Source organism: Phasianus colchicus, chromosome 7 (genome assembly GCF_987193195.1).
Source record: "Phasianus colchicus chromosome 7, bPhaCol1.hap1.1, whole genome shotgun sequence".
In the NCBI taxonomy this organism is placed as follows: Eukaryota; Metazoa; Chordata; class Aves; order Galliformes; family Phasianidae; genus Phasianus; species Phasianus colchicus.
The window spans coordinates 16,884,407-16,912,036 of NC_143442.1; the positions used below are offsets into that span (position 1 = coordinate 16,884,407).

Below are 27,630 nucleotides of genomic sequence, written 5' to 3' on the forward strand. Positions count from 1 at the left end.
TTTCCACCTTCTGTCATAAGCCCTTGAATCAGCTTGCCCTCGAGATTGTTATTGAAGTCAGAATCCTAAAAAGCACCAGGAAGGTAATGAGAACCCTGGTAGAGGCAGGTTCCCCAGCATAGGATGTGAGAAGGTTGGGAACCAGTTCTGCTGGACGAGACTAAAAAATTCCTCCCTGTGGAGGGAGTATATCCTTGTGTGTGTGCTGTATCCTGGTGACAGGAAACTAAAACAGGAGATTTAGATTGGATATAAGAAAAGTTTTTTTCACAATAAAGGTAGTAAATTACTGGAACAGGTTACCCTCAGAGGTAGTAGATGCCTCCTCCCTGGAGACTTCAAGGTCAGCCTGGACCAGGCTCTGAGCAACATGATTGTGCTGTAGATGTGCTTGTTCATTGCAGAGGAGTTGGACTAGATGACCTTTAAAGGTTTCTTCCAACTCAAATGATTCTATGATTCTGTGCTTCCAGACTCATGTTTAGCCCAAAAACTTCCCAAGCCACACAACAGAGTGGCAAACTCTGGATAGACCCCTCTGGGCAGGACAAGCCTCCTTTTTTTCTGGCTCCAAGGACTGCCTGGATGTTTGCTCCCTACCCCTGCTGATCAGGTCCTGCTTGTTGGTTTTCTTCCCAGCTTGTCCCCTCATCACAAAATCCTCTTCCCCCTGGATGAGGCAGCCGCTCTTAGGGGAACACATCCTGCCAAGAGATTCCCTGCTGCAGCCAGAACAGGGCAGAAGTGGTGGCTTCCTCACTACTGCCCAGCCATCCTCCTTGGGAAGGACCAACATGTAACAACATACAGCAGATGAAATGGACATCATCCATTCCATATTTCTCAAAAATGCCACCTTTAGTGGTTATAAGACTAATGATTACTGCTTGAAGCCAAGAAAGGAAAAAAGACCAAATCATAATCAGAGGTCATTCCATTGAAGTCACTGGAAATATTCATGACCAGAAAAGTTTGCTGCTTTCCTGTCACAGGAGTAAGAAGCATTTCTGAACATTTTAATTAAAAAAAAAAAAAAAAAGGAGTTTCTTGCACTGCTTTTTCTTTGTTTAATGCAGGTCTGCTGTCTAAGATGGTACCTTATTCTCTATATTATCTGTACTCTTATCTACATGCTTACATATTAATTCCTTATTCTGTACCTAATTATGCATATTAAGCTTTTCAATCACAACCCGGTATTGTACGCACTTTTAAGGCCAATATCCTGATTTTTTATATTAGCACATTTGCCCAGATTTACTTGAGAAAATGATGTGAATTGTTGTAGTTGGCATCTTAAATGTTAAATGGGGTGATGCTCAAAATAGTTTTTCAGAAACTTCACTGCTTGTAGTATTTATTGCTATGTATGCACTTAGGAAAGATCATTCTCCTGGGAAGAGGAGCATTTGTTGCACTGAAAAAATCCATAGTTATGGGAATTGTATAAAGCCCCATGGAAGGCAGAGGGTGTGAGTTAGAGCCCCCATACGTCTGGCTTTCACAGGATCATTATTCTAAAACGCTTTCTATTATTTATTATATGTTCAGAGCCAAACTCACTGATCTACTTGCAGAAGCAGGCACAAATCCACTGAAGCAAATGACTGTGGATCCACTTACAATGGTGAATTTGGCCCTTAGATACACTGTTTTATTTCTCCTCTAAGCTAAAAATACCTTTATTTTTCAATACTATCCTTTATTTGAGTTTACATCCCTTAGGACCAACGTGCAGCAAAGCAGCAAACAGGCTGGAGGGTCTTTACTGAACAGAGAACTCACAAAATGTGATCACAATGTGCTTTACAGCATGAGTAAATCCCAGGGGATCTCTCACATACAATTCCTAAACAGTGAGAAGAGTTAAAGCTGTCTGTTTAATCTATGGAAATGTGAGTTTTGAGTATGGATAAATTGGGACTGCCAAGAATAAGTTCACTTTAAAATGCCAGCGTGGGTTTTTTTTTTGTTGTTGTTTTTATTTTTTTCAGAGAAACAAAAAAAATGATGAATCTTTCTCTAAATTTCATGCTCAGTAATTACTATGTATCCATTCTTGTTCCCCATGCATCCAAATTACTTGGAATAAATTGTCAAACTAAATTGGCTATTCTTTCAACATTGGTAAATTATTATTTTATTGTGGACTCCTAGCTTGATAATTTAGGATATGATAATTTTCATTTACTTAGTGTCTTTGACAATTTTGGAAGAAACTACCTAGCCATTTCTTTTTGAAATGTATTAGGTAATTATTATCATAAGGAGAAGTAGTCTAGTTAGATTTAAGAGAAAACAATTAACGGTCATAAGACGGAGGTCACGAGGAAAGGAACTGTGAAGTAACAATATTGGCACATGAAATGTATCCAGGTTATAATACACACAGTCCATATACAACAATTGTATTCTCAATTCTCTGTAAATCAGTAGCTTTTTCTCTGAAACCAATATCATTATGCTAGTGGAAAGAAATCATAATTATACCAACAGGATGTTGCTAGTGTGAGGACAAGATCCCCTTCTGCTATCCTCCCATGAGTTGCTTATTTCTTCCTAGCTTTTTCTGTATGTTCCAGGCTCTTAGTGCCCACCTTCGCATCACAAGCCCCTCACAAGGGAACCCTCCATGGTCCTCTAATCTGTGCCTTGTGCACCAAAAACACACATTCTTGCAGTGAAGCCTATTCAGTTTGCTATGCGAATATTTGAATCTCTGGGAATTACCTTCACAGAATCATAGTATGGCTTAGGTTGGAAGGGACCTAAAAGTTCATCTAGTTCAAACCCCCTGCCACGGGCTGGTTGCCACCCTCCAACCTGCCTTGAACTCCTCCAAGGATGGGACATCCACACCTTCTCCAGGCAACCTGAAGGTAACGTGGTCCTAAATATACAGTAGAGACTGAACAAATCCCTGCTGTTAGCAGTTTTCCTGCACCACACTCACTGCTCTTCAGCCTGACCAATCTTTCCATCTTTTTGTAGAGATCTCAGGCCTATGAAGCACCCTCTGTGGTATCTAGAAGTAGCAGCAAAAGAGAAACACTGTGAGCACAGGAGAGTTAAGGGAGGAAAAAAGAAAAGTAATAAGAAAGAATAAAGAGTGGGAAGGAAAAGATAGCTCAGTGTAAGTAAAAACTAACCTAGAAATATAAATAATAAAAAAGATCTACCACATCTTTGAAAGGAGCATCGCTATTTTTAAAAACAGAGAATCTCTTGCTAGCACAGCTGCTCCCCATGTGTGACTTGTACAGGTTACCATGTCTATCCCCCACAAAGAGGCTCGGCCTCAGGCACTGGGTGCAGAGGAAGCAAATTGTTTTGGTCTTCAGAGCATCCTGCATAGGCTTCGTTACCTCAGCCCGGGTGCATCTTGCGGCGATATGTCACTGCCCTCTGGGCCCATTTTCTACCACAACACCCTCTTGGTTCCAGTCAAACAGGCACTGAGTTTGCTGCAGCAGAGGCAGGCAACTGGCAGCAAACATCCACGTCCCACACACTAAAGGAGAAGGGAAGGGGAGAGGTGGCTAGAAATGCTGAGGGTTTAAATGTGTGGTGAAGGAGAAAGCAAGTAACTGCTTTACTTCTCAGAATAAGCAGAGATCATGGCCTTGGAAAAAAGCAAATTAATATTTCAGCAAAATAATTTTTATGTGTTGTTTTGTGTTTTTTTTGTTTTTGTTTTTGCTGTCAGAAAAGTCTTTCAGACTGAAACATAATCCCTAAATCTATGAATGGGACTGCAAACACAGGTTATATCCAGTCAGCCAGATCTCTTTTTGTGGCATTTGTCAGGTTTTTGAAGGTGACACCGAGACTCGATCTTTGCTTATAAAAAGAGTAAAGCATTCACTTAAATCATCTGATATATAATACATCAAATGGAAATAAGCCCTCCATTTCAGTTCATTCACTGGGATTAAGGTTATAAACGTATACAAATGTTTTTCTCTGTTAAACCAAATAATGAAGAAAAACAACTACAAAGCTCAGAAAAATGGGATAATATTTTAAGACACTTGTTTTCTGTTTATTTTCTTTAACAAAATAGCAGTCTGAAATCTGAAAGTGAGTCCAGATACCATGTTTCGAAGAAAGCAGTGCAAATCTGAGTCTCCTGATATATTCTAGCAAATGTCATTGCAATGTTTCTCTTAATGGAGGAACCAGAGAGGTTTAACTGACTTTGTTAAAATAACAAACCTATGTAACTTTGCTAAAACCGAACACAAACAGTAAAATTTTCAAAGTGAGCAGAACACAACACACACTGCTCAGCTGAAGTCAACAACAGAATGTGGCTTCATTCAAACCCTTACATCAGAAGCTGAGTGAATAATTTCATTCAGCCAAGAGGAAAATAACAGGGCTGGCATTGCCCTTGCCCTCATCAGCCACAGGATTTACTGGGATGCCCACGAGAAAGGAGAAGAAAGATGGGGACTGGTGTTCCTGCTCCCTGTGCCCACTGGAAGGACATCTCTGTAGGGGTGACCCTGGTTTCTTTGTGACAGGAAAGGGAAGTCCATGGAGGGTCACATCACCTGCCCAAGGCTGGTACTGAGGTCTCGGCTCCTCCACCACAGGGTGATGGAAAGACCCTGAAAGAGGCTTTGGCTGCTTGTCCTCCCCATCCCTGGGTGGAAGGCAAAAAAGCTCAGGATTCCCTGCAACTGGGGCCCTCAGTATGCATGACAAACACAATTAAATGCATTGTCAGGTCCCTCTGCCTTACAGGGAATAACGATGCTGATTACAAAGAAACATTTCAGCATTTTATTTTATTCCCTCATTTGATCTTAGCAGGAATGACTCTGATAAAACTGATGCATGGTATAATTTTTGATAACATACATACTGCCTATGGACTAATGCTGTCCTGGCTGAGGCTCACTCTTGAAATCCCTTATCCTTTTGTATTTCCCAGCTTTTCAAAACTTTTTTTTTCTATTCATCAGTTCAATTGTGTTAGAAGCTTATCCAGATGCCTCTATACTTGGAAGAGAAAAAAAAAAAATTACTTTGTTAAGATGTTAGGCAGTACTGAATGTAGTTATCATTATTGTGGCCTTTATATCTACATTACAATTTTGTCATAAGCTCAATGTAATATCTAGAAATTCCCTTAAAATAAAAACTAGTGAGTGTGTTATGAAATTACAGCAGGACAGATGGCCAGATCCTGTCATTGGAAATAAAAGTAATGTTATAAGTGTATAACTCCATTGGGGAAATTGAGTACCATAATAAAGTAGACTTCCACTTTCTGCAATGAAATTCAATGACTGTTGAGGAGTTTAGGGTTTAGAAAATTGAAAAATGAAACCTTTGGTTTTCCGCTGCTGTTTGATGATGTGTAGCAAGTCCCTTTATGGACTGAGGCTAACATCCAAATAGTAACAAGCTTGCAGTGAATAGAGCCCACAGAGGATCAGCTACTAAATCTTGCAATAAAAGCTGTGTGATTTACAGTAAATTCCAGAGGGCTGACAGCACCACAGCTGAGGGCATAAACACTTCTTTCATGGCTGAAGCTTCAGTCAGCTCTGTCTGCTGTGAAGTACAATCGAGCAGTGAGGCATGCTGCTTACCAGCAATGACTTTGATAAATAACTAGGAAGTCCCACTGTTGGCTTAAAACTAGAAGTTGTTCAGTTGCAATTCTGCATTTGTCCTGCTTTAATGGGTATGGAAGTGGCTTTAGCTGTAATCTGTCAGTGATTGATTAGGCCCTTCCTGGATCCCGTCCGCACTCCGCTTGCAGCTCCCTGCTCTCCACGGTTAAAACAAAATTGGTACATATCTGACTGCCCTCTTATGAGAAAAGTAAACACTCTTAATTCTGCTCAAGTGAGCCTAAGTTAAATGGCTACAACTGATAAATTGTTGACAGACAACATGTCTTAACAACTGAGTACCTAAGTGCGTCGGTGCTCATGCAACTGCTGCTTGCTGTTGGATTATGCTGGAGTTTAAAAGCCTGCTCAGCATAATGTTGGTTATGCACAGGTACAAGAGCCACGGCTGGAACACAGCCCCGGTTTCCTAATCATAGAAGTACTCAGCTCCCAGGCCTAATGCACAATCATTCATTAACACGCTGTGTAAATTGGACATAATGTTAAACACGTGCATGAATGCCACAAAGCTAAGAGTGCCACTCAGAAAGGAGTGTAGCAAGATTGGAAGGAGCTCTAATAAGGGTTGAACTCGTTTGTTTTAGATTTAGATGCACCTGGGTAACGTAATATATAAATGATCTGCTTTGATTTAGCAAGACAAGAGGATATTTTGATTGCAATAAAGTCTCAAATCAGTTCTTATATTTTTAGTTAGAAAAGGCAACAAGCAAACAAACAAACAAACCGCAATTCACAAAGTATTATCACATATAGAAAAAGGTGTACGTAATAGAAAGGCAATATGGGAACTGTACCATCTGACTTGCATAAAAACTTCAGTGTACTGCGGACATGATTCTTAATATATACTTCTAAAACACCGTCGTGAGATTGCATAAGCACAGACCTGGCAGGGATCAGAGCAGTTTTTGTATTCCAGATACTGCTTTCCTACAGGTCTGTAACTGAGTTACTACAAGCAAAGTTACTGAGTTACTACAAGGCTCTGTGCTATCATGTAGAGTTGTTCTATGATGCTTAACAACAGTGAAGCTAAATACTGGGTATGCATAGTCTTAAATTAGAGCAAATTTGATTCTGTGTTCTTGATTCTGCCTCAACTGCCTCTACAATTACTGGAAACACAGGAAAAGGGTTGCATGGAAGCATCCTTCCTTTGCAACAGAACATTTTGCTTTAAATAGAAGGAATGTATCAATTCTGCAACATTGCATTATTTCAGACATTCTTACTATCAGAATTACTGGGAATTTTACTTATCTTCTTTCAATCCATTTGATTACTTTCATATGCCACCATATTTATTTTCTGAAGATCTGCACAGAGAAGGGGTTACAGCTTTTGACACAGAGGAATCATTGCTAATAGAAAGTGAACAGACATATTTCTGTGTTAGAAGAAGCTCAACATGGAAAGGAGAAGAGGGAAAGGACAGTCTTGTTCTGTAATTTTGGGAAGATAGTTTGCTGCAGTCATTCATAATGCATACTAATTGTGTTTCTCATGTTTTTAATTGACTGAGCCACAAAACTATTGAATAAAGTAATGTCACCAAAAGAAAATGTCTTCTAGTAGCTCTGTTAGACTTGATTTTAACAAAGTCATTTTCAATCCTTTTTTGAAATAAATTAAGTATGATTTTTCATTTCTGAAACTGTCCACTACTCATTCTCTGACCTACATACGTTGAATTGTTACATCGGCATTATAAGGGCAAATTATTGTTTCCTTGAACTTCTCTTGCCATGTCAGAGTAACAGGAAATAAGACATGGGAGCTGGTAGTGTTTGATTAGCTCAAATGTGTGTGAAAAAGGATTTTTGCCCCCCTAAGGATTTAGGAAGTAGCCTACCCATAAGTGTACAATTGAGGAGAGATTTGCATACCTGAGAAACAGCAGTTCAAGCAGGAGAATGTGAGGTCAATCAGGAGTAACTAGTTAAGAAATTCAATTGGTGACTATTTTTCCCATGCTTTTTTATACTTGTGATTTAATACCAGTTGATCTGAACTGCCATTAGTAGCTGCTGAGAGAATCAAAAGCTTAGGTCAAATTCACATATTAGACTGTGAAGCACAGTTATACTCCTGTAAGGTAAGTATTCTACATTTCTTTAAAAGGGACAGAGGTCTTTTTTCCCATTTAGAATGTCAGTTCCATAATAATTGCTTATTACATCTATCAAAGTTCTAGTAACTCTTATAGCATGTTTTTTAGCTATATCACAAGTGCTTTAAAAGCTAATAAAGTTACAGCAAAGGTGTGAAGATTTTAAGTCATAATGAATTCTTGTAAATCATTTTAGGATTCTGCTTGGATGAAGAAGCACTGCAGAGAAGATATGGATCTCTGAAGCTCTCTCCACTGATTCAGCAAGAACTCATTGGTTTCCAGAATCCAATTTTTCCATGGTTGCAGATTCGACATTGGACACACAAAGCTTATTTACATGAAACTGCTCACTCCTTACTTTATGTGCACTGTCACCTCTGTGTCTCTCATCCTGGTTCAGCAAAGCCAATTTTAAGCACTTACTCTGCCAATAATCATGCATATTCAGATGTTACTGATTAATGCTAAACCCTGAATTTTACTTTAAGTCAGGTGGTATACACAATTTGACAATGCCTTTTCTAAGAATAAAACATATGTGCGGAAAGCAGTTCCATACCATACAGTTTAGTAACTGCTATGTGAGTTATGTTTTAAATTCCATCATTTGGAAGAGTAAAGTATAATAGCGTAGCAAACACCATTTAATAGTGACACGTTTCATTTGGACAGCCACTTAATTGAGATATCTTCCAGGGAAACTGTTTAGTCTACTGACTGTAAATGGCAATGACTACTGCCTAATCAGAACCATTTTAGCATAAATTTCACTTAATAGGGAAACATTTGCCTGGTGACAAATACTTAAATAGTGTTTAACCAAGTGTTAAATAGTTATAAAATTTTAGACTCTCCTTTTTAATTTTAATACTGAAGTGCCAGCTAGAGCTTAGAGGAGAAAAAAATATAAGATGAAGTGCTGTAAATATCCTGGATTTTACTTTTGTTTGGATTTTTTTTTTTCTCATTCTTGTTGAGCAAAGTATTTTTTTCATTGTAAAGCTTTTCAACTATTTTTAAGACTTCATCTCTTAACTGGGACAAATAATCAAGATGACAGAACATCAACGTATAATCTAATTAACAGATTTCTGCTGTCAACCTAAATAATAATAACACGATAACATGCATGTGCCCTGCCAAAAGACATCTTGAATCCCTACCAGCACCACCCCCAGCAAATGATGGCACAATTCAGTCCTATTCCCAATAGTCAGAGACTAGCTCATCCCAAAAGGTGAACTGCGCAGAAGAAAAATTCCAAGCAGAAAACTTGCCTAATTATATTATATAAACTGACCTAATAATAGCTATGCCTGTACTCAAAAAAATCTTGGTAAAAATGAAAATAACCATTTCAGAGTTCCATCAGAAGAACCGTACATATTTACTCAGAGAAATATAACAGGTAGAAGCATTTCATACTAATATACTCTTAACAATGATACCTTATTCCAATCAGCCAGCCTATCATCTCTTAGATAGTACATAAAGATGGCAAGCAGAGTCTTCTGCTCCCGTTTACCATTTCAGAAGATATGTCATCATGCAGTCCCTCAGGAGTATTGCTGTTATTAATAATTATAGCTTAAGGATCCAATCCTAGAAAGGACTAAGCACCTCAGTGAGAAGTCAAGAGGCACAAAGAACTATTGAAAGGCTGAGCACCATCCTGGATCAGGCCCTTCAGTACTTGTAGAAAGCACTTGAATCTCTCTTATGGTACAATGAGCAGTTGGTACAATGCAGTAAATCATGGCACATGTAAAAGGATTTTTGAATACATGGTTGCACCAATAATATCCCATTTAATTAGCAAAAAAACATATTGAAACATGTCACAGAAAACACTTCAGGGTAATCTCCATAAAGCACAGCAGCTGACTAGTTAACTGGGTACTACGAAGATGGGTGACTATAACCCAAATATAGAGGTATCCATTCCAATAGGCTGTATGACAAGTAGTCTATTGTTTCACTAATTTCTACTTTTAAAAGTTAATTTCTTCACTTTTTAGTATTAGTCATGTATTACAAGAATTAACATAAAGGTGATGATAATGCATGATCTTTATATGCCATCTTATTAAAATGAAGCTATTTTTAATACTTTTAAGAGGCCTATCAGAAAACACAATTTATATCCTCAAAGTATATTTTGTCAGTTTCAAGTATAATTTTTGCATTCATATTATTTTATGAATTTTAATGGAGACACTTAAATTGTAATTATTCCTCTCAGCTCAAATGCAGGTAACAAATGGAATTCAATCAGTGTTTGCGCATAATGACCATCATTAAGAGAGAAATAATAATGACATTCTCTCTGCATTAAACTTGCAGACTCTTTACACAATGATCTGAATCCCATTATTGATCTCCATGGAGATATGCAATTGTCACCTATTCTGCATAATATCTGAATGTTAAATACATTTGTTTGGAACAAATATTTTAATGAATACAGTCAGTTCCACTTAATTAACTATCTGATAACTGAATATTTTTGCTTAATAATTGAACATGGAACATCAAAATTGTCCTATTTTTTAATCAAATGCACTTGAGATTAGACACAAACATTCATTTAAACGTCCATATAATGTACATATAGTTTAAAATTCCCATTAGGCTTCTTTAAAGCATACATATTAAGATACTGGCAAAGTGTTTAGAAATAACTTTTTTCTCCTTTATTTTAATAAACCTTGTGAAAGCTTCAAAGTCAAATCTGTTATCTTCCTTTCTTATGGGAAGAGCCCAGGAGTTTGTTACCAAAAGATTGCCTCTAAGTATCTGAATATTGTCACCAAGATTCTCTGAACTCTAGCAAGAAACCAGCATTGCACAATTCGTTTCAAAAACAGATGGCAACAATTTACTTGGATTTTGCATACATCATAATAAATGAAGTACTAAGAAGGTGCATCATGCCACTCAGACTTGCCAGCCAGCAAAAAGATGACCACAGCTATTAGATCAGCATTATGGTAAAAACAAAATCCTTCAAGGTAAAACAAACTAGGAAACAACTGAAGATTTTGAGCAACCATTATTTTACACTGATAACAATGTCTTACTGCTTCTAAATTTAAAACTTTTTTTGTTTTTTTAACTTCAATAAAGATCTTTACTCTTTATTTCAGTTCAATCTAACCCTATCTGAATAAATAAGATACCTGAAACTGAAGTGAGTAATTCCAATTGGCACTCCATGAACCCACCTCTGGAGGAAGCCATCTTGTTAAAAAGAGCACTCTTGGTGGCACTGGCAATGGGAGAGGCTACTAACAGATGCCTTAGAGGAAAGCATGAGAAATCCCAGAGTGGATAATTAAAAAATAACTTGGCCATAGGGGAAGCTTCTTTCTATTCTCAGTAGTTGGCTAACACTGTGAAACATGAGGAGCTGCATTTAAAAAAAAAAAAAAAAAAAAAAACACCACGGAAACTGTAGATTCTTTCATTATCCATGTAAATGTCTATTTCTCTCTCAGCATCCTGCTGAGCTCTTGGCCTCAATGATGTCTTATGGCAATGCTTTCTGCCATATCTCTGCATTTTATAAAAATGCTCATTTACTAGGAGAAAGGGCAAAGAGAAAGACTGATTTACATTCTCTACACCATTCATTATTTTATTTATCATAATCCCTTGTATTTGTCTCCTCTTCAGAACTCAGGGTTTCAGAATTCTCTGTCTTTCCACATTTCTATTTCTGTTTTGGGGCCACTTGGTCATTTCATTAGATAAATGGCCACTGTTCTCACTTAGTCTCAAACTTGCAAAAAGTTAAAAGTTTTGTTTCCAGGCTGCTAGTCCAAATCAGCACCCACTGAAACCAGTCGTATTTTATTTTTATTATTTTTTTCTAATATCAAGTGAATTGAACTGGACTAATACTGAGCACTTTTAAAAAGCTCAGATACCCTGTAGCAGCAGTAATGGCACAAACGCAGAGGTAAGTGAACACCTGTTTTCCAGGCAGTGTGGTCACACAGCCCAGCAGGATTCCTACACAGGGACAAAGGTTCTCTAGAGAGGGATCCCTGACTGGTCACTTTCTGCAATATCATTGTACTGAGCAACATGTCATCAATTTTTTTAAAAGCTGAAAATTGATTCCTTTCAAAATCAGTCTACATACTTGCACCAGTTACATGAAGTTAGAATAAGCACTAAAGCAATGATCTTGCAAAGATGTTTCTAATTCATGTTTAAATAACCCACCCACTCAGCATGTTTTCTAAGGACTAAATAGAATTTACCTTTCTCCCACGAAGAAATAGCAGACATACAGCAAAAATAAAGAAAAGCAAAATCTGTAAAACGGGAATACTCTTGGCCAGGAAAAAAAAATTTCAAAAAACTAAAGTAAGGTTTAAGGTTAACAGAAGAACCAGAAATAGTGTGCATTTGTGTTTTATGTTTCCTTTATCTTTGTATTTCAAAATGGATAATAAATTAAAGAGAAATATTTTAGAATTATATACAGGATACTGGAAGATCAGGCAGAAAACAAAAGACTGTGAGACTCTGAGAGAGGTACAAGGTTAAAAAAAAAAAAAAAAAAAAAAAAAAGGGGGGGGGGGGAGGGCTGATAGAAAAACAATCTTGAAGTCATCACTCAGCCCTCCCCCAAAAAATCATTTAGCAGAATATTTTAGCTTAGCCCTACACCAAATAGCATTTGATCCACATTAAAGAAAACATTGCTTGAGTAGCTGCACAATATACTGGCTAGGAGTATTTAATCAGGAAACATGTATACCATTTCAAGCCTGGGTGGTACTGGCAGTATTTATATATCTCTGTATTTGATCATTCCCTTTATATTATACAGAATGCATGACATCCCATGGATGGATGCAGAATGTGTTTACCATACCACAACTCGATCATTATCTTGGGTGAATGGCCAGTCTGTGTCCCAGTACTTGCTCATTATTATGGGGGCTGCATACCAGTAATTGATCACTCTTCCAATACTGTACAAGAGCTCTTGGGGAGTGTGAAGGGGGAATACATTCTGTATGTAGATTCTACATTTATTTTGTTTTGGACAGTGAAATATACTGAGAGTGAATCATAAAATGCTTGTGTCCTCGCTACTGTTTGTTGGGGGAAGGAGCTGTTGTTTTGAAAGACAAATATAAAACAAAGAATCCCAGAAGAATGAGCAATGACATGGCAAGAGAGTAAATGCTAGGGAGAAAGAATAATTATATTACACATGGAAGACTAGTAATGTAAAAGGAGGTAGAACAGATATTGATACACAAGTTTTTAAATAATGCATATTACAAAGGAAAAGGGTGTTCCTGCTTTGTACGGAAGCATACAAACAAAATGTGTAGGAAAAAACACCAAAAGGATTAAGGTGGACACCAGGTTGGCTGGATAGTAACATCTTCACCATACATTTTACATGAGAGGCAAAAAAATAACTCTATTAGATATGCCGCTTAAACAGTATATTCCAGTTCTGAAGATCTGCTCAGCATCTCTAACCTTCTCTAGGTAAGCCCAGTGGTGAGTAGTAGTGCCACTGTTGATGACAGTGTTCCAAAGATGTATTTATTAAATTGAATTTTGAATGGAATGGGGAAAAGATTGCCATAGGCAATAAGGAGGGTGAGTATAATCTGAGCAGCTCAGCTTATGTGGTTACACACAAGAGGTAAACTGTAGGATTTTCAATTGACAAAGTTTAAAAAAAAAGAGACACTGAAAGTGCAAGAATTATTATCAGTCAAATACAGTGCTATTGTACTCTGATACTCATTTGCACTAGATCAGATCCTTCTGTTTATATACAGAGGAACAAGCCAAGAAACTTTATTTACTTTACTTGTTTACTATGTTGCTCCGTAGGTGATTTATCCCCATTATTGACTTGGCTATTTTTCAGTCTCTGCATTTGCTTTCAATGTGCAGTGCCAAAATTGGCTGGGATGCCATTTTTACAGCATTATTTTTTAATGGGTAGCAATCCCAGTATCAGTAATATTACAATATATTTATAGATAGAGCACAACAAGAAGCTGAAGTGTAGTGTGACATTCTGCTTGCACTATTACACCAAATCAAGGCAGCAAGCAATGACTAAGAACTTGTCAACACTTCACTGGTTCTTCATTTGTCATAACTACTATAGCAGCACATAACAAACAAGTCACTTCTTGCCAGGGTAATTTTTTCCAAGGACAGAACTCCTCCATTAGACCTGTAAATATATTGGCCCAAGAAAAGGCCCCACAATAGTACCACATTGCATTGCCTAGGGGAAGTATTGCTGAAAGCAGCTAAACAGTGAAGCCATTTCATGATCATCACTTTTCAAGGCCATGTTTGTACAGCCAAAATACAGGTAAGAGGGAGCTTCCCTATTGGACTAACCAAAAGGCTTAGCGAAGACACAATTAGACAGGTTTTATGAAAAGAAAAGGAGTATATCACAACTTTTTACTGAAGCATAAAAACAGAATACAGTACTTTTTAGGAAAGAAGGAAGAACCTAAAAATTATGACTATGGTTAAATGATGCACTATAACTGGTATTACAAATGCCATTGGATTGCCACATGAATGCAGAACTGGTAACTGCAGCTCCCTTTTAGCCAGAAGAAAACTTTAAAATGGCATGAGTTTGGTACCATATTATTTCCAGCTGTGCTAACAGATATTGACAGGACAAATATGAAGAAAAAATTGCTGCAATCTAAATGAAGAAAGTAGTAACATGAAAATTCTTTTTTTCTTTGGCAATCATAGCTTATGGTGTTTGCTAAATTCTCATTTACAAAGGAGCAAAAGCACAAGCAGATTAGCTACTGTGTCTCAACCAACAGACAAAATACTTGAGGGGTATATGTAGGTGCCAGGGGCTAGGCATGCTCAGGAAAATAAAATTTCATTTTCCAGAAAATAGCTTCAAATTTTAACAGCTCCCCAAAGAGGCGATCTTCTGCTTCCATATATTACACAAGCAAGGAAAGAAGCTAAACTCAAAAGATAAGCTATTCTATGAGAATTTTTCACTCAGCTATAATTAATACCAAAAAAAAAAAAAAAAAAAAAATTGCCTTATCATACCTGTTGAACCCTTTCCTCCAGGCAGGATTGGCAATGCTTTTTCTTTTTAGGTGCCTAAACCTCATGAGATAAAAATTACAGGTATTCTTCAGTTTGAGTCAGAAGTGCTCTTCTGAAGCAAATCAGTTGATCATACTCTCTGACTACACTTTGTATTGCAAACTGTGCTAACCAAATTCTGTTTTATTGATGCTAAACCTGAACATAATCTATAGGTGATCACACACTGTGCTCCACCTACTGACTGGGAGTAGACAAATTCAAGGCAGTTTCCTGAAACATATAGGGTAAACACTGAGTCCTCAGTTCCACCTGTTTTGCCATGTATGCTCACCCCCACTGCATTGCTTCACTTGCTTGTGTCTTTACTGTAGTACTTGTAATCCCTAGGATTATCCGCTTTACATATTATTTTTTAGTCTCTCATATATTACTTTCTTATTTGTGGTACAATAGTTGTTCAAGTTTGGCAGAGCCACATCCATTCTGTTTCTTCTTATTATTGCAAATGCTGAATGCTTTATAGATTCCTAGGGCTGCCACTGAGAGGAAAAGTAAACCTAAACTTCTGTGGCTTTTACATTCAGTCATTAAACAAACAGAAAACAGAGAATTTCCTCCACTGTTCATTGACATTTCCTGAGGTTTTACTTTGAAAGAATATTTGGTATTTCTACTCTGTTTGCAGTAAGACCATTTACTTTAGCACATAGCATTTGCTTTATTCAGCAAGAAAATTAACAGTCACCTTCAGAGGGAGCTATTCATAACGTCTACACATTGTCTGTATGTAAGCAGGACAAATTATTCCAAATGAAGAAATAAAGTGTACTATTACAATGACATTTAGATAACAGCATTCAGAAAAAATTGGACTCTTTATTTCATCAAGAATACTGGCAAAAATAATTGCAAAAGTTTTGAAGGCAGTTTGGATTTTGACGTAAACAATAGCTTTGCTTCACTATTCTTTATGCTGTTCATCAAGAATGTGAGCTCATAAACTGTGTTAAAATAAGTAAGTAAATTGAAGTAAACTACTTAAACCACTTGATTTTAACCCTGAAAAGGATGACATTAACTGGAAGCCCATTCTATCCATGTTAATTTTCCATAGTAAATCAATCGCATTCTTGAAAGACATTCCAAACCTGCTGATCAACATCCTGCATTGAAATGCATTTTCAAGCGATTCATTGGTGAGTGCAGTTTCCCATTGCATTTTTCAGGCTTAGATGGATCTGGCATTTGGAGATCACCAACTTAAGCTATTTTGTCCACTTACTGTATTGTATTCGTTACAAAAAAAATTGCATTGAACCAGCAGTCCTGACTGTAAGAAAACCCTCTGCCTATGCCAGTAGATAAAACAATAATACATGGAGAGCAGAGTTCAACCCCATGACAGCCAGATTCTCTCAGAAACAAGGGAGAGTCTGCCGGCACAGCGTCTGAAGGATGAACATATTCTCCAGGCCACACTGCACTAAGACCTGATTCACATTACGTTTTATGCAGAGCTTAAAGTAGGATGCTTGTGAAGGGCATTTGAAGATTCAAACTTTGCCAGCCACACTGGTCATTGCTCATATATCTGATGCATATATTTTGGCACAAAATTACAGCGTGTGAAATAATTTCATAAGATGACACTTTTAATGCAAGATAGATATATGTGACCCAGTGTTAATTATAGGTATCAGTCATATTTTTTGTTTTACAACAAGGATCATGTCATCAACATTGTAATAGGAGATTCTTTGATTCCAGTTATATATTTATTTAGGATAGTTTGTATTTAGATCTCACCAACGACAGAGAGACAACCCAGTATCCCATTAGATGAAGGCATGAATCATATAAAGTTACTGAAGAAACAGAAATATACAGTTCTAGTAAAGCCTTTCCATTCATGGTTAGGATTACCATGTTGCCACATTAAGTTGATCACATTAAGTTGCCACATTAAGTTAAGTGCGTACCAGACTGCAGCAGACATGCCAGTGAATCACAGGAAATGTGGGGCATTCATGAATTACGCATTTCAGTCAATATTTGTGCAAAGATTGAAGTCCATTCTGTGGCAGGCAATGTCCATGGACTAAATGGTATCTTGACATTACTTAGGCTGCTTTATGATCTAACTCACTGTTGCTCCTTCTAGCTGTATAAACTTATCTATATAGCTCAAACTGAATAACCGGAGTATTCCCTAGTATGTTCCTCCATTATCACATTCCCTGACGTTTATGACTTTCTCATAGTTGTCTATCATAGAGTAGTAAATTCACTGCTCAGATAATTTTAGGAACATCAAACAGCTATCGATATCTCAGAGAGAGGAAGAAACAAAGGTAGGCGCTAAGGTACTGCAAGAACACAGGAAGTTTCTGAAAACTAAATTACACATGTATTCTAATGAATTAATTTCTAATGTGTAGCTTAGATTTCTTCTTTTCTTCTCAGAACATGGCACACAGTAAATGAGTATTTGTGCCTAAGAGGAGCAAATATCTCCACAGATGCTGAAAAAAAAATTGAAATGACAAGATCAGAAGAATAAGCAAATGCTTTTTTGTTGTACAAATAGATTTAAATGTTTCATCTAAAAGTGATTCTCTCTTTTACTTTTCACAGGGCTTTAAAAAAATCCATGTATTTTTTAATATATAAATAGCACATACACACCATCAGACTCCAAATTAAAGGGTTTTATCGATCTTTTGTTTTGTAAGGTATAGTACGGAGATTTCTAGATGAAACAAGAAAGGTTTCTTATCCTCCTAATTAAAGTACAAAGGTTCAAAGAAAGTTTCAAAATCATAAAGTCCATTAATAAAATTCTAACTTATTTCATTTATTTAGGGAAAAATTGAATGACAAACATACTTGTTCTCCAAATAAAGTCTAATAGAAATCTAATTTTGATAGTTTTATGTACCAAAAAACTACTAGATTCTAATGATGAGAAAATTAAAAACACAAATGGTCTTATTAAGGAAATATTGGAGCCTTGTAAACCTTCTCTAAGTGACAGATCAACATCTTCAAGCAGGGACAAAGTGAATCCATTAGATTAAATACTATCATCGTTACCTATTTTTAGTAATAATAATAAATACAGTCATTATGATGATGAATAACTAATGAAATGGCAGGCCCAGGAAACAGCACTGAAAGCTTTCAAGAAATTAAAGAGTCAGATCCCGGAACAATAGGTATTACCAAACCAACTCTTTGCCTACTGACTTCAGCAGGACTTTTTAAATACTAAATATATAATAAACAGAAGGAAAAACAAATTTTCAAGTACTGGAGACATCTATAGCAATTAGACAGATCAATACAATGGGAAAAGCATGACAACAAAGCGTGATGACAAAAGGACTGGCACAATAGAGAGGTGTTGGAAAGGAAGAAGAGTGCTTCTTAGATTCAGAAAATTCTAGGTTTGCAGGGAAAAGCTGCACCAAGGAGCAATCTCCAGAAAGAAATCCTTCCCCCGAGACAGTCAGCCCATAAATGAATTCTGAGAGGTGCAGCCAGGCTCCACCCCCTTCCAGTCACACACATGAATTGCCTTCACCTGTGCTCCCAGGGCTAACCGGGTCTTTTCCTCAGGTCCTCAGTCAGTGGTTCAGGCCATGACTCAACAGTTCTCATACAACCTCACACCCAGTGACAACCCAGTATTTGAAACAATTTGTGCTGAGAAGATTGCCTACAGACCCTACTGTTCTACTGTTATACAGAACTAAAATACGTTCCATAATTAAAAACCCATTTCAAATGTTTTAATACAAAGGAGCCTTGCACCACCCACTGTCCCTGGGAGCTGCTACATTAAATTTATATTTCTAGTCAGGCATTAGGTAGATACAATAAAACTGATTAATAAGATGCATTTTTGCACTGATTAAGTGATCAACAAAATGGCATTACTAAGCTTTCATTTACTACATCAGCCCAGCGACCAAAACCTTTTAAAATATGATTTTACCCCACCTTCAAATGCTATTTTAACCGTTTACAAATTTTGAGGAATTTTTCAGAAGTAGCTGAAAAGTTGAGGAAAAAAAAACAAACTTCTGGAGATACAGTGCCAGTCTGGAAACTTCCACTTATAGTATGGTTTAAGTTTCTGTTTGTATTTCTGTCATATAGAAAACCTACCTGAAAGTATGAAAGACACCAAGATGTTAACTCCAGAATAAATGCCCGATTTTTAAGAACAGATAAAATACAGTGTCATGTAAATGATAAAAGTCTCAGCAATATGTTTGTTTTTAACCTACATGTATCGCTTCCAGAAATTAGGGTGTCTGTTCAATATGCTTTCCTTTCACTAGCTCTGTCATCATGACAGAAGATTTGGTATTGCTTTGTGACTGACTTGGTTGGTACTGGGAGCAATGACGTAGGATTCTGGGAAGAAAGAAGGAAATATATCTACATGCAACTGCTTTGAATTTTGATTTAAGTGGCCTATCTAGTTGAAAATCCTTTCTTCCACGGGAGGCATTTCATTCTTCAATTGAGGGTGAAGTCGGTTCCCAGTTCTAGCAACATTGCTCCCCCTGACTTTCTTTGAATAGTAAGCTTCAACAAGAGGCAGAACTTGTTTTAGGTTATTAGCGTATACAGTAACAGCGTTACATTCATGGGATATTGAAATATTAAATGTGATCTGAATATTCCACAGAGTGCGTGAGGAGATTGTTTTAATTTAAACACTTCTGAAAAAAATATTTATTAAGCTTGATAAAATTACATGAATGTCACTTCTTTGTTAATATTTTAAGCAAATATAATTAATGTTTTCATAAACAAGTAAGCATAATAATTAGTGTTTAAAAGTAGCATTTTGGGGAGAGGACTTGATTATGGGTTAATATTTATTTAATGGTTCCATTAACTTTAGCATTACAGCATCATTCCAATCCTTAAATGAAATCTCTCTGAATACAATGTATTCAATATTAGTGTGAAGTACAAATAAACGCCTTGCAGCTAATACCATCATCTAAAGCACTACATACATTTAGCAAGTTACAATGATCATAGAAGCCTTAGAGTTGGAAGGGACCTTTAAAGGCCAACTAGTCCAACTCCCCTGCAAAGAAAAGGAATATCATAGCTAGATCAGCTTGCATAGGGCCTGTCCTTGAAAGTCCCCAGGAATGGGGCAACCTGTTCCAGTGCCTCACCAGTCTCACTAGAAAAGATATTTTTTCTGATAACCTAACCTAAATCTGCTCTCTTTAAGTTTGAAACCATTTCCCCTTGTCCTACCACCATACACCCTGCTAAGGAGTCTGACCCCTGCCCCCTTCTTTCATGTAGCTCCCCTTAAGATACTGTGAAAGGCCACTGTCAGGTCATCTCAGAGCCTTCTCCAGGCTGAACAGTCCCCAGTTCCCTCAGCCTGTCCTTGTCAGAAAGGTGTTCTATCCCATGGATAATTTCTGTGGCCCTCTTCTGGACACAGTCCAACAGGTCTATGTTTCTCCAGTATTGAGAACTCCACATCTGGACTCAGTATCCCAGGTGAAGCCTCACAAGTGCAGCATAGAGGGATAGGATCACCTCCCTCGCCCTGCAGCCCACTCTTCTTTTGATGCAGCCCAGGGTACAGTTGGTTTTCTGGTTTGTGAGAACACATTGTTGGCTGATGTCCAGTCTACCATCCACCAGCACTCAAGTTCTTTTTGGCATGGCTGCTCAATCATTTCACCTCCCACTAATATTGGTAGTAGAGGTTGCCTTGAGCCAGATGCAAGACCTTGCATAGATGTAAATGGCATGAATATACTATAAACAATAAGATATTAATAGGTCAAACCAATACATAGAAAAAAAAAAAAAGAAATATTTTTTCTTGTTGTTTTTAATATCCTCATAACCATGAAAACACAGCCCAGGAATTTTATTAGAAAGAACAAAATAATAATGAATTTTTCTCAACATGTACTTAGATAAGACAAATACATCTCGACATTCCATTCAGTCCTGTCTGTACATAAGAGAAGCATTATGGATTCTGAGGGGACAATGAATGAAGCAATCCCAAATGGCTAAATAACTTTCAAAGAAATAGTTGTTCTGTTCCATCAAAGTGCAAATGAAGTTAGTTTGAAGAATGTCACAGAGGGAGACAAGGGCTTGTATAAATCATGGTGAAAATAGACCGAGAGGGAAAATATTTAAAAAATAGAACAGAGTCCCTCTTTGAGTGATTAGTTAGGATTTTGAGTCTTTTACATTATTTCTGTAATATTTTCTTTATTCTTCAGTGATAAACATCCGTGATTGGTTGAGATTATTATCCCTCTTTTTAATTGCTACCTTGTCTATACCAAACATAAATCTCTAATGATTAAAATGCCATGGTATTCACAGCGTTAAAATGAATGTTTTTATATTCCTCCTTTTAATTCCCATGGATTATGTCTTCTGCAAGGTGAAGTTTCTCAGAAAGATTCTAATTTGTAGTATAGAATCTTTGTCCCAAGCACACACAATCCTTTATATCCTAAACTCATACTGTATCAGGTAGAATGAAATCAATTGGATGTGTAAATTCCTTAAATAATAGCAAATGGAGCAAATTGAATTTCAAAGGGAAAAAAACGGTGAACCTGAAAAGCAGCAGTACGAAGGTCATCAGCAGAATTAACAAAAAAAGTCTGGCAAAGTTACAGTTAGGCAGTCAGTAATACTCTATTGATCAGACTTTCTCAATCAATGATGCTGTGCCTAGATTATTGATGCAAAGGTATTAAGCAAAATTTTATTTCAGCTAACTTGTTGGCTCAGATGTCAACTGAAAGTCATTTCCCCAGTCAATCAAAGATACAATATATCTGAGCAGAGCTAGTTCTTCAACACCTTTGTATATATTGTGCTTTCCAACTACATAATGAGCTTTGAAATGGCAGTGCTTGAAAGAGTATTTTAACTAGGAAGATATAGCATTTCCATAAAAAAACATACAGCTACACATGGGAACTAAATAGGGAACAGAAAGAAAGATATTCCAAATTACAAGGGGAATTAGCAGGTGACATCAGAAAAAAATCAAAATCTTAATCTGCATTTACAGTTTGATTACAGAAAGATACAGTTCCCCCTTATTCCTCAGTTGGTTCAAGTCAGAAAATCCTCCACTCACACCATGGTCTCTGCTGAAGGAAGACCAAGAGCACAGCAGGTGGGCTACTGCAAAATACGAAAGGAAAAAGAAAGGAAAAGAACTGAAAGCCCTTCCGAGGGACTGGCATTGAAAGTTCAGATAATGCCCATTCATCCTATGGTTGGTTTTGTTGTTGCTGGTGGTCTTCCCAAAAGCTTAAATTTAGGTTTGCTGAAACTTATGTATAATCTGGGAGGAGGAGGATGTAGCGTGGAGGTGAACATGCACAACTTCATGGAAATGCATACATTTATCAGTAGAGAGTATTCTCACAAGCTATTTTCAATACTTGTGCCAAAATTCGATGTGACAATATCTGTGACATTGGGATTTCACTGAAGCTTCTTGTTTTATGGTCTTGTGCTCAGCATGATCTTAAAAATGAACCACTCAAAGAAAAAAAAAAAGAAACAACAACAACAAAAAAGTATATCATTGGCAGATACAGGAAGAGAGAGGGATGTGCTTGCAACAATGGTTACTTGTCTCCTTTGACTTCTGTATCAGTCAGTCTTCAGAAGTATTTGCCACAGTAAACTAAAACAAGTACTAAGAGAGCGTGTGTGGTTTCGTAGTTTTTGTTAGTTCACTGAAACATACAATTGACTTTAATAACCTCAAATGAAATTCAGTGTAATATGAGAATCAAAAGAAAATGCAATGAGATCTTACTTCACACTTTTTTTTTCATTATCAAAGTGTGCAGACTTAAAGTCATATGAATTATATTGGTCAGAATTCAGAAAGGTTGAATTCCAAAGAAAAAAATTACATCCTTAAAAAAAAAAAAAATTGCTTATCAATGAAAATAAAAGTCTTTAAGAAATAATTTTAAAAAGACACTTGACAAATCATTTGATAATACTTTCTGCCAACTAAAGTGTGATCCATTTGATCAATTCCTGTATGTTCTGTAAGAACTGTCTTGTGGTGAATTTCTAAAGAGCTTTTTAGAAAGAAAACATATTTTCACGCATTGAAACTAATATCAGAGAACATACTGATTGATAGTACTTTGCAGTATTTTTCCTCTTTTACTATAACTTTCAGAAGACTAGAATCTGGGAGCTGCAACCATTAAAAAATTATATCAGTAATCAAGTATGTTTCAGAAATTAAATTACATTTCATTGGATTCCTTGGGGGGGAAGACAAATTAATTGCCAACATGCTGCCAACTGGTTTTGACAAAAATAAGGAAAGACGAAAACTTTTCAAAAATATCGTGTCAAGAGAAATTCAAAAGCAGGTTGAAGTTGAGTATGTAGCCATAACTTCAGGACAGAAAAAGAGGAATATTCATATATAAAGACATCCACCTAGGTCATATCTGACTTAGACTGTTGTGGTAGACATCTTTCTCACACCCTTGATCATGTTAGACTGCTTTATGAACCCATTCACCAACTCCTACTTCATTATGTTCAGTTCTCAATCTTCAGTACCTTGATTCCTATTTCAAGAGTTCAGGTGATCTAGTCACAAAATCTAAAACTTTTTTCTTTTTTTTTTTTTTTTTGTTTGTTTGTTTCCTGTATAAATACAAGCTTCCTCTCACAAGCCCATGTTATAAGTCTATAATCCCAAGACCCATCCTCAGAACATCCTTGTAATCCCCATTTCAGGTGTACCGGTTGGGCCTTCACCAACAGGAACAGCTAGAAATACCTCCAAGCAGCTCAGCGGCTAAGGACACTGGGATCACAATGTGACTACTCCTTTACTACATTTTTCTCAATGGCTATGTTCTGTCTTTTGACTTGAAGTACACATACACTGTTTTTTTGCACCTTTAAGTCTTTGTACAACACTTACTCTAATGACTAGCGGGTCTGTGGTCAAGTTACTACAAAGAGTGATAACACAAATAATAACATCATGTGCAAAATATTCTTGCATGGACCTTTTTGGCCTTCATGGCCAAGTAGAATCGTGTTCATAAGTGGGTCCCATTATTGACAATACCCAAATAGACATAATTCCCTAAATTTGAACCTAAAAAAAAAAAAAATCAAACAAGGAAAACTACTAAAACATCAAACAAGGAAAACTACTATAGCTAGCCTACTGAACATCCAGAAGCAGCAAAAGATCCAATAAGGACCCCATCCAGATTGTAAATGGCAATCCTAGAGGTGCAATTGTTTTTTCTATCATTGCTCCCAGACAGTACAAACGCTACTTCCAGATTTTAAAATTAAATCATTCTTATCTCCATGGTTGTTACCCTCTTCTGTGCTCAGAATGCTACAGGAATAAAATTTTAGAAACCATCATCATGGCAATCAGGTATCCAAAAATTTCTTCCTTATCTCCTAAATCTAACTTTTTTTGTTTTTAATCTGTTCCTGCTGTCATCTTAATTTCAACTTCTTCAACTGTGACAAACATTTATTTATTTTAAACACTACCTGCTTCTCCTTTGGATTAGCATGATGTTTTTTTTTTGTTTTTTTTTTTTTTTTTTTTCCCCCTCCTCACCCTACCCTCAGGTTTTGGTTAATTTTCTTCCCTTACTATTTGGTTGCGTCACGAAAAGTTACATTGAGCAGACATGAAGAGACAAAGAAACCTCCCCCATAGATTTTTTCATGTTTTGCATCTTGGCCTTAATAAGTTTGATGAATGCCTCACAGGAGAAAAGAGACCTCGTTTTTCTTTCACTGTGCAGATTCCTTTTCTGCATGTGTGGGGTTTTTTGTTGTTGTTGTTTTAATAAGAATTAGGATACCAATTCTGTACTTATCAGTACTTTTTTGTAGGCTTTAATAGTACTAAAGCAACAACAGCTTATCTGCCAGTGCTACTAGCAGCCTTTTTCCAGTGGTAATTACATTGTCACTATTTTTTTTTCCACCTTTACACAGTTGCAAATATGAAGTAACTTCAATGAAGCATAGAATGAGAACTGGGGAAAACTATGTGCAGATATCTGTTTGTGATTAACCATCATGTTTCCACATGTTGTGTTCCTGCTTGAATTCAAGCGGTCTATAGAAACCTGATCAGCACTGTAATTATGGCTTGCTTGAATCAAGTCAGTCAAATAATGTCAAAAACAATTATTTTCTTTTCCAAAGGGCACTACAAGTTTGGGAATACACAAGAGAACATGCAGATTCCAACATTTTAACAGTTTATATACCAATCTCAGAGTATTCAGCCCTTGACTTGGTAGTGATGGGACTTGAAACATACATTGATGCTCTTTCATTAGAATCATTGTTAGTCTCTTTTTTAATACACAAGCTACAATTTTAGTATATAATGCTCTGCTGTAAATTATCTTTGTAATTTGGTCAATTAGCTGGAAGAAAAGCTAAGGATAAGGAGAAATGAATTGTATTAATATAAAAGTGCAACCAAAAAACAAATAATAAAACTAAAAATATCAACAAATGCAGCTGATTTTCAGCAGCACTGAGTTTGATGGGATTTTAAATTATTCAGTGTTTTTTAAAAGTTATAGTATCTGCAGAATTTGAGGTAAAGGTTACTGTTCAGGAAATGAAACTTATATATTTCCATGTGCCCTGCATCAGGCCACTCACTCAAGTGCCTGATGTTAGACAACAAAGTTTGCATACTTTGCAACAAGTGCATTTTGTTTCCCTGCCAACCCGGAGCAAGATTATCTGTAGAGATTAGTATCTTTTAACCTGAGCAAGACTTGTAGAATTAAATTCAGAATAAATCAAAGTGCTGAATAAACATTTAACAGCTACAGTACAGTTCTACAAAGGTCTCAAGAGATTAAGTATCTACGGAGTTCACAGAATTATATGCAGAATAACTTAGTACAATATTTTCATTAAGTACATATTCCTATACTTTACCTGCTGAATATTTAGATATTCTGGAGAAATTTTCCTGCAATCTTTTGCTTTTAAAATTCTACCTCCCCCCCCCCCCCCAAGATAATCAGTGGTATAAATGAATGTACTAATGTGAAACTTCTGAATCTAGTGCTCACTGCAGAAGCTTCCAGATTAGATGGAGCCAACAGAACATTTAGGTCATAGATATATAGAGCTTTAGTAGTCAAACTGAAAAGATAAATCCCATTTTATGATTTCATATGTTTAATACAATCTGGTGCCTTTTACTAATTCAAACAATGATTTATTGAATCACTGGAGGGAAATAAATACCAATTCAGGTTGCCAAAGTCATGTTTCTTATTCTTACATTTAAGACCCATTACATATTCACACCTGTCACTTACGTTTCTCTTGCAATATGCAATTTTTGTGTTGCTGTTTTAAGAATCCTATGGATCATACTGATCCTGCTTTCTTGTCTCCAAACTAACTTTACTCCTGCATCTATGATGTCTCAGGTGAACACTTCAATCTGAACACAGCAACAGCTCTGTATTTTCACACCACTCAAGAACTGCTATTTTGGTGGTTCCTCATTAGGAAATGGGCTGTAAATAATTACAACAGTTTATTTTTTCAATTGAATGCAAGATTATATAGTATGAGGTTGAACATACATATTTATACTTATGAAGAAGATGCAGTATATACATGTATATATATATACACACACAGGTTTTTTATATATATATATATATATGCGCATACACACATACGCACACATACAGATGGACATTTAAGTAATTTTCTGTTAATAGTAATACTGCTGCCTTTAGAGATAGCTCATCTTCTTAGTCTGTAAAATCTCTGGAGTAGAGAATATCTCCTTATACGTTTATGCATTTATCCAGGAAATTAGACCATGACCCCTTTCAGAGAACACTGAACATTACTAAAATAGTAAAAAGCAGTTTTTGGATGGCTTTTTGCCTTAAATCACTTATCTTTTCCCACAATTTTTTATGAATTGAGTATAAATATTTTTAAAGATTTATGTGCTGTACAGTTGTACATACTGTTCTACCAACTCAGAAATACTTGTTGTCTCAGATACATGTAAATACATACATGATACAATGACATTATTGTATCTGTAAGGTCAAATATTCAAGTTTTTACACAATGAAAAATGTTGCTTTTAGAGACAGCTGTAATAGAAGCATTTGTTTACCTGTAGAAATTCCGCAAAAAGAAAAATTCATGTACAAAAATAGTGTGGAGTCTAAGGTTAGAATGAAAGACATTGTAGCATCATAAGGCAGCCATATGGATCCCATTAAAGCCATCTTCTGACAGGTTTCTGTAATCATATTCTACCCATTTAAACTCCTTTATGCAAGATAAATGTCTTATTCTATTACAGTAAGTGATGCTCTAGAAGTTTGGTGACAATAATATTGAAGATCTAGATAATACTATGTGGTACACTGTTAGTGGAATATAAATGGCAGTAAAAGAATCTGTGATTAAATACTTGATTAACTACCTAATTACTTGATTAACATTTTGACATATTTCTTAGCCTGTAACTTTTGTAAAGAAATAGCTATGAATTTGCTATCTGGCAGAAATCATTTGGTACAGTTACCAGTCAAAATATCTGTGGCTCAACCTATATTCAGACTGTCTCCTCTCAATGAGAAATTTAAGATAATTTAATTATTTCTCTTTAGGTTTAATTACGAATGATGAATG

The 27,630-nt window shown here is 36.4% G+C and overlaps 1 long non-coding RNA gene across 4 annotated transcripts in view; it reads right to left on the reverse strand.

Moving 5' to 3' along the window:
• LOC116232912 (uncharacterized) overlaps positions 1-27,630 on the reverse strand; it is a 266,674-nt gene that overhangs the window by 20,769 nt on the left and 218,275 nt on the right. Inside the window, exon 4 of one of the 4 annotated variants that reach the window (XR_016468024.1) lies at positions 7,549-7,681. The exons of the other annotated variants lie outside the window; for them this stretch is intronic. This is a non-coding gene — a long non-coding RNA (uncharacterized LOC116232912). Of the gene's footprint in view, positions 1-7,548; positions 7,682-27,630 lie in introns of those variants that run through there. 4 annotated transcript variants of the gene reach the window in all.